The following is a 13,794-nucleotide window of genomic DNA, read 5'->3' on the forward strand; positions in this document are numbered from 1 at the left end:
ATGACACAAATGACTTCATAGATTGCTGCTATGGTTCACAAAATTTATGGCCTGGTGGGTCTGGCCAGTTTAAAAAAAAAAGAGAGAGAGAATGTCATCAACGAGAATTAATAGGTTGATTTTGCAAGGTTTTGAAGTCCTCCAGGATACTGTCTAGTATCCTTTCTTAATTGATTTATTTTTCCTTTTGAGAGGGAAGGCTAAGCAGAAAACGATGGGCTACTTCTATTTAGCATTATTGTTTCCCAAGCATGCCTGTGAAATTTAAATGGGGTGCAAAAAGATGAGAATGAGGATGAGGATGATAGACTTTGGCCTTTTAAATGGCCTGATGTCCTTGAAAAGTGTGACTAAATAGCACTAGGACTAGCAATAGCACTTAGACGTATATACCAGGGGTGAAATCTACTTACCTTCCCACCAGTTCGGAAGTGTGTGCTCTGCGTGCATGTGTCACATGCAATTTTGGACCCTCTGCGCATTCGCAAAGCCTTCTGTGCATGTGCAGAGAGTCAAAAACAGGTTACTTCCTGGTTAAAACCAGGAAGTAACAATGTCCAGGCGGGTGGGCGGAGCCTCGCGCTGCCGCCGCTACTGCTTCTAAGAACCATGCACCACTGCCACTACCAGTTTGCCCAAAACGGTGCGAACCAGTAGCATTTCACCCCTGTTATATGCCACTTTACATTGCTTTACAGCCCTCTCTAAGTGGTTTACAGTTTCTGCATATTGCTCCCAACTATCTGGGTCAACCTTGAGATTCGAACTGCCAAATTGCAGGCAGTTGGCAGTCAGCAGAAGTAGCCTGCAGCACTGCGTTCTAACCACTGTGCCACCACAGCTCTTATGTGTGTCATAATGCAAACACCACAACTTATTTACTTATGTTTGCAGAGCGGGATTTCCCTCATAAGGTCACAACTGTGAATTTTGTGTCAATATGGCTAAAAGGAAGTAAGTAGCAGAACTGTTCCTCTTTCCGGTCCCTCATTTTTGTCCTTTTGTGTTAAGCCCTTGAGATCATCAGCCTGTAAAAAAGGACCCATCCTGTTCCAAGGATTATATGTGCATATTAAACCAATGCTCAAAGGGGGTGTTACAGGGGTGAAATCCAGCAGGTTCTGGAGAACCGGTAGCAGAAATTTTGAGTAGTTCAGAGAACTGGCAAATACCACCTCTGGCTGGTCGCAGAGTGGGGTGGGAATGGAGGTTTTGCAATATCCTTCCCCCAGGAGTGGGGAGGGAATGGGGATTTTGCAGTATCCTTCCTCTGCCACGCCCACCAAGCCACGCCCACTAAGCCACATCACGCCTACCAAGCCATGCCCACAGAACTGGTAGTAAAAAAAAAAATGGATTTCACCACTGGGGTGTTAGTTATTATTTGATACATATTTTAGGGCAAGAGGGTTTTTTAAAATAAATAAATAAATAAATACATTTTGAAATATTTTGGTTCTAATGAGACACAAAGGGGGGAAAATATGAATCTGACATCTTTGTACAGAGAAGAATCTGAGAAGAAACTGACAGATGTTTCCCTCCCCAGCTGGTTATAATCAGGTCCACATTGGAACAGTGCTATGGATTTTTTTATTTCCTCCACAATTGATGCAAACCAGACTTGCCCATTTGGTGCTACAGAAGGAGGCATTTCAGAGAGTGAGCCACCTACAGCTTCTTATACCAAATCCAGCAGAAGGAACTTCTTGTTTATGGGTTCGAGAGAAGCATGGGAGATCGGTTATTTCTACCGGTTAGGCAGAAAGTTCATTAGCATTTACCAAGCGTCCTTCCATCATTAATAATCTCTCTGTGATTATGGAGAGCTACAAAACAGTTTGAACACTCCCTCTGTAGCTTTGCAGGTGAAAGGATCTGCTGCACATTTTAAAGGAGATGAATTTTCAGTTAGCTGATCAAACAGTTGTGCTTGTTTTGCATCACTCAGGGAGAATCTCAGTGCTTTCAGCCTTAAAATCCAGACAGGCATGTCTGTTTGTCTAATAGGATTGTGATGAGCTACTCATGATTATAGATAGCCTCTTTTTTTTTTAAACAGCCATGGTTTCTAGACATTCATCAGTGGGTCCTGACCTTATTACCTGACGGGTGCCATTGTATTCTTTCAGTGCCAGAGGAATTATAGTACAAATTCAGAAAGAAAGAAAGAAAGAAAGAAAAAAAGAAAGAAAGAAAGAAAGAAAGAAAGAAAGGAGGGAGGGAGGGAGGGAGGGAAAGAAGGAAAGAAAGAAAGAAAGAAAGAAAGAAAGAAAGAAAGAAAGAAAGAGAAAAAAGGAAGGAAGGAAGGAGAAAGGAAGGAAGGGAGAGGAAAAGAAGGAGAGAGGGAAGGACAGAAGGAAGGAAAGGAAGGAAGGAGGAAGAAGGGAAGGAAGGAAGGAAGAAAAGAAGGATGGAAGGAAGGAAATAAAGAAAGAGAAAAGAAATTAGGAAGGAAGGAAGGAGAAAGGTAGGAAGAGGAAGGAAGGGAAGGAAGAAAGAGGAAGGAAGGAAGGAAGGAAGGTAGCGGGAGGGAGGGAAGGAAGGAAAGAAAGAAAGAGGAAGGAAGGAGAAAGGTAGGAGGAGGAAGGAAGGAAGGAAAGGAAAGGAAAGGAAGAAAGGAAAGAAGGAAGGAAGAGGAAGGAAGGAAGGAAGGAAGGAAGGAAGGAAGGAAGGAAGGAAGGAACTCACCTCTAAAAACAGAAAGAAAACAAAATCCTGTCCCTACTATATAACTTATCCTCCCACTCAGTAGCTCCTCTGTTAACAACTTTTGAAAATAATGGTCTGCGAGCTTCCAGCATTTACTCAACCTGAACCTGGATGATATCAAAGTCAAAGCCCTTGAGTGGCTCCCTATTTTCATTGCAAAAATCAGAGTTTAAATTCTTTAAGAGAGCCAACTAACGATACACACTCTTAGGGAGCCAGGCTGTACCACCACAACAACAACCACCCAGCAACCACCCAACCCTTAAAGAACCACGAGGAGGAATACATTTCATGGAAAGTCATTCAAGTATAGAATCTATCATGTAAATGTTAATAAATTCCTGGACACGTCAGAGTGATCTTCATCCTACAATAATAGTCTGGTCATTTCCTCTTACTCTTTGGCAGCTGTAGAATGGAGTATGCCATTAAAACAAAGGAGGGCAAAAAATAGTAACATAATTATCCCGAAACTATTCAGCTATAGCTTTTAGTAGAGGTCATTTGTTATACATTTTCTACTTGAGCATTAGAGGTGTTTAATAGTCACCAAATATGCCATGATCACAACAGAAGAAAGGGCTATCCTCTCTCCCACAATGACTTTTTTTTTTAAAAAAAAAGCCAAGAGAAATGATGATTCTGATTATTTAAATCTCGCCTAGCTACAGCTCCAAATATTTTATTTTCAGGAAAGTGGCTGAGAGATTTGAGTTTCGCAGAAAGAATTCAGTTGTAATCCAAGACAATTTCCATAACAAAAACTGTGTTTATTCAGAATGATCCCTCCTATTAAAATGATGAGCTTTTGTGTATCCCAGCACAGTTAATAATTGGATAACTGCGCCAGCACAAATCAATTTAAAGTATATACACCATTTGCATTAAGATAACCTGAGAATACACCTGAATAGCTTATAGCCTTTTTTTTTTAACCATGGCAAGCCTGGCATAACGAGTTAGCAATAATTTTAGTACTGAATATAAATGGACAATGACTGAAATAAAGAACCATTCTATTCCCTTCATTCTTCAATTTAATTTCCAGGCGTATGAAATGAAATACACGTAGTCCTCAACTTACAACCACAATTGAGCCCAAAACGTCTGCTGTTAAGTGAGACAGCTGTTCAGAGAGTTTGCCTCATTTTACGACCTTTCTTGGCACAGTGAATCATTGCAGTTGATAAGTTAGTCACACGGCTGTTAAGTGAATTTGGCTTCTCCATTGATTTTTTTTCTGATCAAAAGGTGCTCGATCACATGATCTTGGGACACAGCAACGGTCATAAGTATGAACCAGTTGCCAAGCATCTGAATCAGGGGTGAAATGCTCCCGGTTCGGACCGGATCGCCTGATCCAGTAGCGATGGAGGCGGGTGGTTCAGAGAACCAGTAGCAAAAATCCCTGCCCCCCCCATTCCCGAGCTGAGCCGTGCAATCATCAGAGGCTTTTTTAAAATTATTTTTAAAAGCATTTTTTCTACAACTTCTTTGGCCGAAAAAATGCTTTTAAAAGTAAAAAAAAAAAAGCCTCTGATGATCGCGCAGCTCAGCTGGGATCATCAGAGGCTTTTAAAAGCATTTTTTCTACAACTTCTTCGGCCGAAGAGGTTATAGAAAAAATGTTTTTAAAAGGAAAAAAAGCCTCTGCCGATCAGGCAAGTCAGCTGGGATCGTCAGAGGCTTTAAAAAAAAAAAAAGCTTCTGCCAATCAGGCAAGTCAGCTGGGATCCTCAGAGGCTTTTAAAAGCATTTTTTTACAACCTCTTCAGCTGAAGAGGTTGTAGAAAAAATGGTTTTAAAAGAAAAAAAAAGTTGGCCACGCCCACTCAGTCATATTAAACCCACCCCAAGCCACGCCCACAGAACTGGTAGTAACAAATTTTACATTTCACCACTGATCTGAATTTGGATCACATGATCATGAGGAGGCTACAAATGTCCTAAGTGTGAAAAATGGTTATAAGTCACTTTTTTTTAGTGCTGTGATAACTTTGAATGGTTGCTAAATGAACAGTTGTAAGTCAAGGACTACTTGTATTTTGAATTTTTTTTTAATGCATTGTTGTCCCTCTTGCACTACAGGTAAAGTTTAGGGTTCATACATTCAAAGGATAGGATAAAAAAAATACGATCATAGAAACTGGTTTCAATAAAAGAGAATATTTGTAATTCAGGGTTGAACTGTGAAGCCCTGGTGCTTTCTGAGCTTGGTTATTTTCTTGCAGATGTTTCACTGCCCAACTAAATAGCATCAACAGTGCTAGAAGGGAGTGGGACTTCCCCGACCTCCCCGAAAATAAGGCCAAGCACTTATTTTGGGGTTCAAAAAAATATAAGATAGGGTCTTATTTTCGGGGAAACACGGTACCAGAAAACAACCCAGCTCAGAGAGCACCAAAGACATACACACACACCCCAGTACTTTGCCAGTAGTTTGCCTTGAGCTGTTAATTGCCCTCTCGCTTCCTCAGAATCTCCTGACTTGGAATCTAAGGAGATCTGAAAAGGAGTTACAATCCCGTTTACTCAAGACAGCATAAAAACCAGTGGTGGGTTCCTCCTGGTTCCGCCGAGCTGTTAGCAGTGACGATATGACGTCACCGAACCGGTTCTGCCCCCCCTGCCCCCCCACCCCCACTGCATTATTTTTACCTTTTATTTGCCCCCACCCCCAATCTATTGCTGCCTCCTGAGTCCCAGCTGATGGCTAAAGGAAAAAAAAACTGTTTAAACTCTTGCCGCGGGGCTTCAAAGGGCCACCCTACAGCTGATCAATGTTAAAAGAAAACAAATGAGTAGACCGGTGCCTCCAAAAACAAATGAGTAGACCGGAATGCTCCAAGAAGAAATGGGTAGACCAGTACAGCTCTGCAAGCAGTTAAAAGCCTGGTAGACCAGTACCTCTGCTAAATCCTAAAGAATTGTCACATGACCATCAAGCCACGCCCACAAAATAAGCCACGCCCACAGAACCATTAGTAAAAAAAATTAGAACCCACCCCTGATAAAAACCATACAATTCCATCCTGTGGAGAAGCCAAGGAGAGAATGAAACAGGGGGAAATGAAGTAGGAAGCCAATCCAGCACACACAACTCACCTTCTTTTTTCTGTTATTTGTCTAGATATAATATTGATTTACTAATTTAACGTAGTTTCCACGTTGCGGCAACCAAAAGAGCTTTCGACGACTTACACCCAAAAAAATACAAATATAAAATATATCTAATTTTGTTTTTAAAAAAGCCCGCCGCAACTCTGCAAAGAAGACCGATTAAAATGATGACAACATCAAATCAAATCCAATTGCAGGAAGGCTATCCAAAGCAGTTTGGTTTTTAAGAGCTCTTGAAAGATCAGTACTTTCATTTTTATCACACTTTTTTAGTGCTATTTCCATTCGTGCACATAAACACACAGACACACACACACACACACACGCATACAGACATAAAATTGTGAGCCAAGGGACACATCCTTCCTTGACTGCAAATTCAGTTGAACAGGAAAACAACAGGGCACTGTCATTAGCAACTTCATTCAATAGTGTTGTACCATTATTCCCCGTTTTCTCTTATGCTTATATATCGGTGACATTTCACTTGACCTATTTATGATTGTGGCATCGGGACACCTGGTGGGACTAACATTTTTAAATGTGTGGAGGCTGACCTGCACATTGCAGCTAATGAAGGAAGTTAACTTCCTTTAATAGCCATGACCTGTAGATATGCCTTCCATGCTGCCTTGGGGGTAACAGTATTCTAAACAAGTGGTAGAAGAAAGGAGCACTAGCATAATACAGTGTCAATTAATTAGAGCTGGAGGATTACAAAAAAAAAAAAAAAAAAACTCGGGTTGCTAGAGAACAGATGCTAGAAAGGTTTCTTATTGTGAAGTTGAACAGATTCTCCCCTACTTGGGTCCTAAAGGACTGGTGGAAAGCATTTCTATATTAGATTTCTTTGAAAAGCTGAAACTTTTAATACCCAGTTCATTCAGTCATCTGGAATTAGCAATAGCACTTAGACTTATATACAGCTTCATAGTGCTTTTACAGCCCTCTCTAAGCGGTTTATAGAGTCAGCATATTGCCTCCAACAATCTGAGTCTTCATTTTACTGACCTCGGAAGGATGGAAGGTTGAGTCAACCTTGAGCCTGGTGAGATTTGAACTGCCAAACTGCAGCTGGCAGTCAGATGAATTAGCCCGTAGTGCTGCACTCTAACCACTGTGCCACCTCACTCTAACCACTGTGCCACCTCGGCTCTATGTTCCTTAAACAATAAGTTCCATATAGCCATAGAATGATAGGACTGGAAGAAGGCCTTGGGTCTAACCCCATTTCAATGAACAAATTCAAATTAAAGCATTCCTTCACCTACTTGAAGAAATCCAATCCCTTCTATGGATCAATGATTCCCTTTCCAAACTTTCCTTCATGTTTGGAAATGTTTTCCTAACCTTTCATTGGGATCTATCTTCCTATATCTTAAAGCCATGTCCTACGTAGACAAGGAGGAGGGACCTATGATTATGTGATAGACTTTCAGGATAATTGGAGACTGTCCTCACATCCTTCTTCAGTCATCTCTTGGGGTTAGATGTTCCAAGCTCCTTCACTTTTTTAAATATGGAGCTTAATGAGAGGGAGGGGTGGGCAATTGTCTTTACTTCCTTTGCATCATATCTCCATCCTCTGTAGAATAGAATAGAATAGAATAGAATAGAATAGAATAGAATAGAATAGAATAGAATAGAATAGAATAGAATAGAATTCTTTATTGGCCAAGTGTGATTGGACACACAAGGAATTTGTCTTTGGTGCATATGCTCTCGGTGTACATAAAAGAAAACAAATACATTCATCAAGAATCATAAGAGACAACAGTGATAGTCATAGATTACTAATAAGCAATCAAATCATACCAAGAAACAAATAAAACAATATAAATCGTAGAGATACAAGCAACAGGTTTATGGTCATAAGTGGGAGGAGATAGGTAATAGGGAGAATGAGAAAAATAATACTAATACAGTCTTAGTAAATTATTTGACAGTGTTGTGGGGATTAGTTGTTTAGCAGGAAAAACCTGTCCTTGTGTCTAGTTGTTCTGGTGTGCAGTGCCCTATAGCATCGTTTTGAGGCTAGAAGTTGAAACAATTTATGTCCAGGATGTGCGGGGTTTCACAGCCTTGTAGCCTTGTCCTCCTACCATTCAACCCATTATGAGAGTCTTGGTCGTCACACTTTTGTCTCTCACCTGCAGCAGGTGAAACCCCAATCAGTTGTTAAGCCAATTATCTAGCTTTCTCTGAAAGTAAAATGGTGATCATCACTAGCAGAGAGACATGGGAAGCATGTCATTATCCTGATGCCACCTGACATGGAAGAATGGGTCCAAAGTATTATTTTATTTATTAGCTTTTTAAATTAATTCCTTAATATCTAACCTGTTCTTCATGTATAACACTTAAGGGGCCCTTAAAGCAGTTACAAATGCAAATTACGAAAGCAAAGAATAAAAACAGAGCAATTAAAATCAAGGGAAAATTAAAACCAGGATCATTAGCATCAGTGGAACAAACAAGTCAAAGCTTGATGAAAGAAACAGGGTTTTGCCACTTTCCTTAATACGGGAATCATAGGAGCCAACACAACACTTTGGCAATTGCATTTTAGCAGGAGTGCCCTGCTCTCTTCTGTGAACTACCCTGTTTCCCCAAAAATAAGACATCCCCTGATAATAAGCCCAATTGGGCTTTTGAGTGCATGGTAAAATAAGCCCCCCCCCGAAAATAAGCCCTCCCCGAAAATATTTAAACACAGAGCTGGAAATCAGGTAAGATGGCAAGAGGAGCCCCATCTTGCTCCACGCGCCCCAAAATAATAAGACGTCCCCGAAAATAAGGCCAAGCGCTTATTTTGGGGTTCAAAAAAATATAAGACAGGGTCTTATTTTCGGAGAAACATGGTAAGTAACCAAATCTCTGGCCATGTGGGGATTTTCAAAAGTCCTTTTCCTCCTGATCTGAAAACAACAACATCCACAGAAGTGTTACAAATTGTTCTTCTTCTTTGCGAGTCCTCTTTCCAGTATTTCTACAGATGTTCACAGTGGCCCCCAGTTTTCAAGACCCATTAAAATGTCTTCCAGGCATCAGAGCCCCATTCGATGAAAGAGTTTTGGGTAGCAACAAGAACAAATATCGCCTTCCTGTCGGAAAAGACACTACAGCTTTATTACAATATGCTTGAGGAATGTTTAGAGGGAAGCCACTGATTATCTTGAATGCAGCTAGCTCAAGATTGCAGTGCAGAAAAGCAATTCAAAGTTTGTTTCTGTAGGCAGCTTATTAAAAACAATGTTGTCCTTTCAAGGAGAGTTCAGACTAGCAAACTGTTCTTCAGAAGTCTTCCTTTCTTTTCTAAACATAGGTATCTGAAAAAAGTATTTGATTTGGATTTTCTCCCCTCGTTTCATTTGTCAAGTCCTCAGAAATTACTTTCTGCAAGAACTAAAAGTCTTGCTATTTACAAGCCAAGAGTCTTTTCTGGAGTTGCTAGCAAGTTGAGGGGGAAAAAAAATAATAATTGCAGGTATTCATTTCGTTTCACAAGTGCCAAAATACTCAATGTTGTTTTTCTTGTATCATTTTGATTTAATTCATATCCTCAAAAATGCAGGGGCGCAATGGCTCAGCGGTTGAAGATGCTGAGCTTGTCAGTGGGAAACTGACTGCCTGGATTTCAGACCCAAATACCGTGTAACAGGGTGAACTACCGTTCCTGCCTCATCTGCCCATCTATCTGTTCAAAAGCATGCAAATGTGAGTAGATAAATAGGTACCACTTAGGTGGAAAGATAACAGCATTCCATGTGCCTTTGGTGTATAGCCATGCTGGCCCAGCATTTGGACAATGCTGGCTCCCTTGGCCAAGAAACAGAGACAAACACCGTGCCCTAAACACGTTTCTTGTATCTTTCGATTTATATTGTTTTTATTTGTTTCTTATCACTAAGTGTTGTATCTTTTTATTCTCGATGAATGTATTTTATTCTCCTTATGTACACTGAGAGCATATACACCTAAGACAAATTCCTTGTGTGTCCAATCACACTTGGCCAATAAAGAATTCAATTCTATTCTGTTCCGTCCCGTCCCGTCCCGTCCCGTCCCGTCCCGTCCCATCCCATCCCATCCTATCCTATCCTATCCTATCCTATCCTCAAAACCTATTCAGTTGTAGTAACTTTCTTGAAACAGACTTCAACTCGCCAAATTTCCCAAATCAGCTTGACTGTTGAATATTTTGGGAACTAAAGTTCACCCATCTGAAGGATATCCTAAATTGGGGGAGGCTGTTAATAGAGTGGAAGTGCTATTAAAATTTGCAGTGTTTGAATGCACCAGATAGATATAGAGAATAAGAGACTAAACTCCAGCTTTTGAAGCATCTCCATATCTTCCTATTCCTGAATGGGCAGTTTTATTCTCTCATTCTTTCTTCTGTCTATATTGTCTCTCTCTAGGGACCAACTAACTAAAGAATGTAGCTTCTTCTGTTGCCTGTTGTTTGTCTTTGGACAAAAATAATAAGTAGAAGGCTCATTAAGACAAGAATTCTGAAGACCCTCCCATGTGTCCACAAATGTTAATTCCTGGTGCTCACAGTTTTCTTCATACTAACATTATTGGCCCAACAGCCAGGAGATAAGGAAAAAAAAAATCCCGCATGATGGATGGCTTGTAAACTGTTGAAGAATGGAGTCGTTGAAAGGATGTCCATGACTCAGATCTAGTCTCTATTGCAATTGTTCTTTGCGGCTTGCTTGAAATAGTTTCCAAGAGGATAGTAAATTGGAATGTCAACTCTTATACACAATTTATACATAAGAGGAGCCTTTCTTAATTTAAACTGTAAAGAACCTTATGGCCTTTTTAAAGGCATAGATGTTTTATTTTCACATCAGCTTTAGAAGATGACAATATGCTTCATCGTATTTGCAATATTAAGTAAAACTATTTTTTTTTTAAAAAAAAAAAAAAACAGGGATACCAGCTTGTTTGCTTTGATCTTTATATAGATGTCATAAAATTTTGACTCTCAATGACTCTGGGAACCTTTTATAAAAAGCCAAAAGGATGATAAAGGTAGATAAGAAAGGAAATGTTGTGTAACCAGAAAGACAAAAACCATACAAAACAGCACAAGACCTTACAGGGACTCACCCACCACCCTACCCCAAGCCTGGGGAAATAGCCAGGTTTCCAATGGGGTGGAGGGACATTCTCATCTCTTGGGAGACCCTGTTCCAGAAGGCAGATATCCCAGTGGTGAAATTTAAAATTTGTTACTACTGGTTCTGTGGGCGTGGCTTGGGGGAGTAATGTGACTGAATAGGTGTGGCCATTTTTTAAAAAAAAAACTTTTAAAACCATTTTTTCTACAACCTCTTCAGCGAAGAGGATGCTTTCAAAGGCTCTGACGATCCCAGCTGAGTTGCCTGATCGACAGAGGCTTTTTTTCTTTTAAAAGCCTCTGTCAATCAGGCAACTCAGCTTGGATCGTCAAAGGCTTTTAAAAGAAAAAAAGCCTCTGCCGATCAGGCAACTCAGCTGGGATCTTCAGAGGCTTTTAAAAGCCTTTGACGATCCCAGCTGAGCCACGCAATCATCAGAGGCTTTTTAAAATATTTTTAAAAGCATTTTTTTTGGCCGAAGAGGTTGTAGAAAAAATGCTTTTAAAAGCCTTTGATGATCCCAGCTGAGCCGCACGATCATCAGAGGCTTTTTTTTTTTTTTACTTTTAAAAGCATTTTTTCGGCCGAAGTGGTTGTAGAAAAAATGCTTTTAAAAATTAGGGAAAAAAAGCCTCTGATGATTGCGCGGCTCAGCTGGGCATGGGGGAGTGGCAGCGATTTTTGCTACCGGTTCTCCGAACCACCCACTTCCATTGCTACCGGATCGGGTGATATGGTCCGAACCGGGAACATTTCACCCCTGAGATATCCCGACAGTGAAGAAACACTTCTGGGATTCTACTAGATGTCATTGTTTAATTAACTGCAGGATTATTTTGAATTGTTTTTTCTACAAAAGTTTCACAAAGATCATTCTTTGGTAACTCTGAATTTAGGCCGCATTTCATATAAATATCATAACTATGTCACATGCCTCCTCTCAATAAACAACTGGATATTCATATCACGAAAAGACTACCAGATCAAGATTGAATTATGACTAGTTGCGGTAATGCATTAGAATTTTGTGTATCACTTTGCCTCTGTTTATTAGTCACTGGAATTTTTGCAGCCTATCATAAGGCTATGTTATTGCATCTTTAAATAAATTTATGGGAGAATAAATCCTTGATGGATGAAAGCAGATTCAATCTGTGTCTTACAAGTCATTTAGACCAGCTCTTTTCCAAAGGAATCTGTTATAATTATTGGATTCTCAGCTTAAAAGGATATGATAAAGGAAAGCTATTGACCTTCTCATACCATTGGTTTCATATCGTAGAATCAAAGGGCTGGAAAAGGAGATCTTCTAGTCCAAAACCTTGCTCAAAATATGAGACATTATATAATAGTTGGTTGTCCAGTCTATTCTTGAAAAAAAAAAATTTCCACTGATGGAGAATCCACAACTCTGAAAGGCAAGCTGTTCCATTAATTGTTCTTACTGACAAGAAATTTATCCTCAATCAAGCAAAATATTCTTTCTTTTTAGTCCTTCTCTGAGATTTAAAACAGTTGGTTTTGACTGCTGATGTCTAATTCAGTGAAGAACACATTTGCTCAAACATTGATGTGACAGTTCTTTGATTTTTTTTCTCCAAAGGAAGCTATTGTATTGTCTCTTAAAATTTTCAAGTGTTAAGGTCTAAAGGCACCTTCAGCTTCTTTTGGTCTTCATCCTGTTCTCTTTCTGAAAATGGCTCATGGCACTTCCCAGAGACTTGGTGTGAGTTCTTCACTTTGATAGATGTTACTGCCCAGCCTTCTTGAGGGAAGTCTAGCAGTTAAACAATTTCAAAGGGAAACAAAACCACAGTGCCTGTCAGAGATAGAACCATGACATCACTTTGTGATAGATATGGCTGTCAGAACCACCTTAAGTCAACCAGTCTGAAAGGGAGTGGTAGGGGAGATAGAGAAGATTGCTATTGCTTAGAATCTTTCATGTTCACTTAATTGTACTTATTCTTCAAGCTTGAAACATTACACTATTTGCACCTTGTGATTCTGCAGTGATGTCCTACAGATCTGTTTTATCTACAGATGCACCCAAACTCAATCTTGTTTTCGCTGGGGGAAAAGCAGACTGAAAAAAAATCGAGGTGGTGAGCAAAGGGCAAATTCCTTTCCTCAGAGGACTATTTCTTATAACTATTTCCCTGAGCAGTAGAGCAGAAATGGGGGAAATTGCTGGATATACCTAAACCTATCCTTCATACTTTTCTACTTTCTGTGTCTTCATCTCACTGGTGTCTGCTACTTATGGTATCCAAATGGTAGCAACAGTCCTATCCCTCCTCCCACAGAATTAAGATAATGGCTGAAAGAAAGTCTTGACAGGTTCTAGGTTATGGGAAAGTAGCCAATTTAAGAGAAACAATATGATCTTAACCATAGTCACCCGGAAGTAGAGTGCTTCTAAATACGGTAGGGATTCTTTTTATTTAAACAAATCCACAGCTTGTGATGTATCTACAAGATCATGGAGAGTTGATTGATACTAATTTCACCTGGAAAAGATCTTCATATCAATCCATTTACCAACATTCCTGTCAGGTCACAAATAACCAGGAACATTCGTGGAGTTCAAAACAGAGAAGAGTTTATTACTGCTACCTCTAATACAAAATCTAATCAATTAATAGTCAAAGCTAAATTGGGGGTAGTCTACGGAATTCACGGGGATGGGGAGTGGGCTGGATTTGGCTGTGACAACGTGACTCCAAACTGATGATATATTTAATTGGCTGGATTACAGCCAATCATATCAGGTTGAATTTTGCAATCAGCACAGGTGGCTTTCAGCAGAAATCTTCATCTTTGGAAGACT

The sequence above is a fragment of the Pantherophis guttatus genome, chromosome 11 (genome assembly GCF_059756535.1).
Source record: "Pantherophis guttatus breed Tessera chromosome 11, ASM5975653v1, whole genome shotgun sequence".
Classification (NCBI taxonomy): Eukaryota; Metazoa; Chordata; class Lepidosauria; order Squamata; family Colubridae; genus Pantherophis; species Pantherophis guttatus.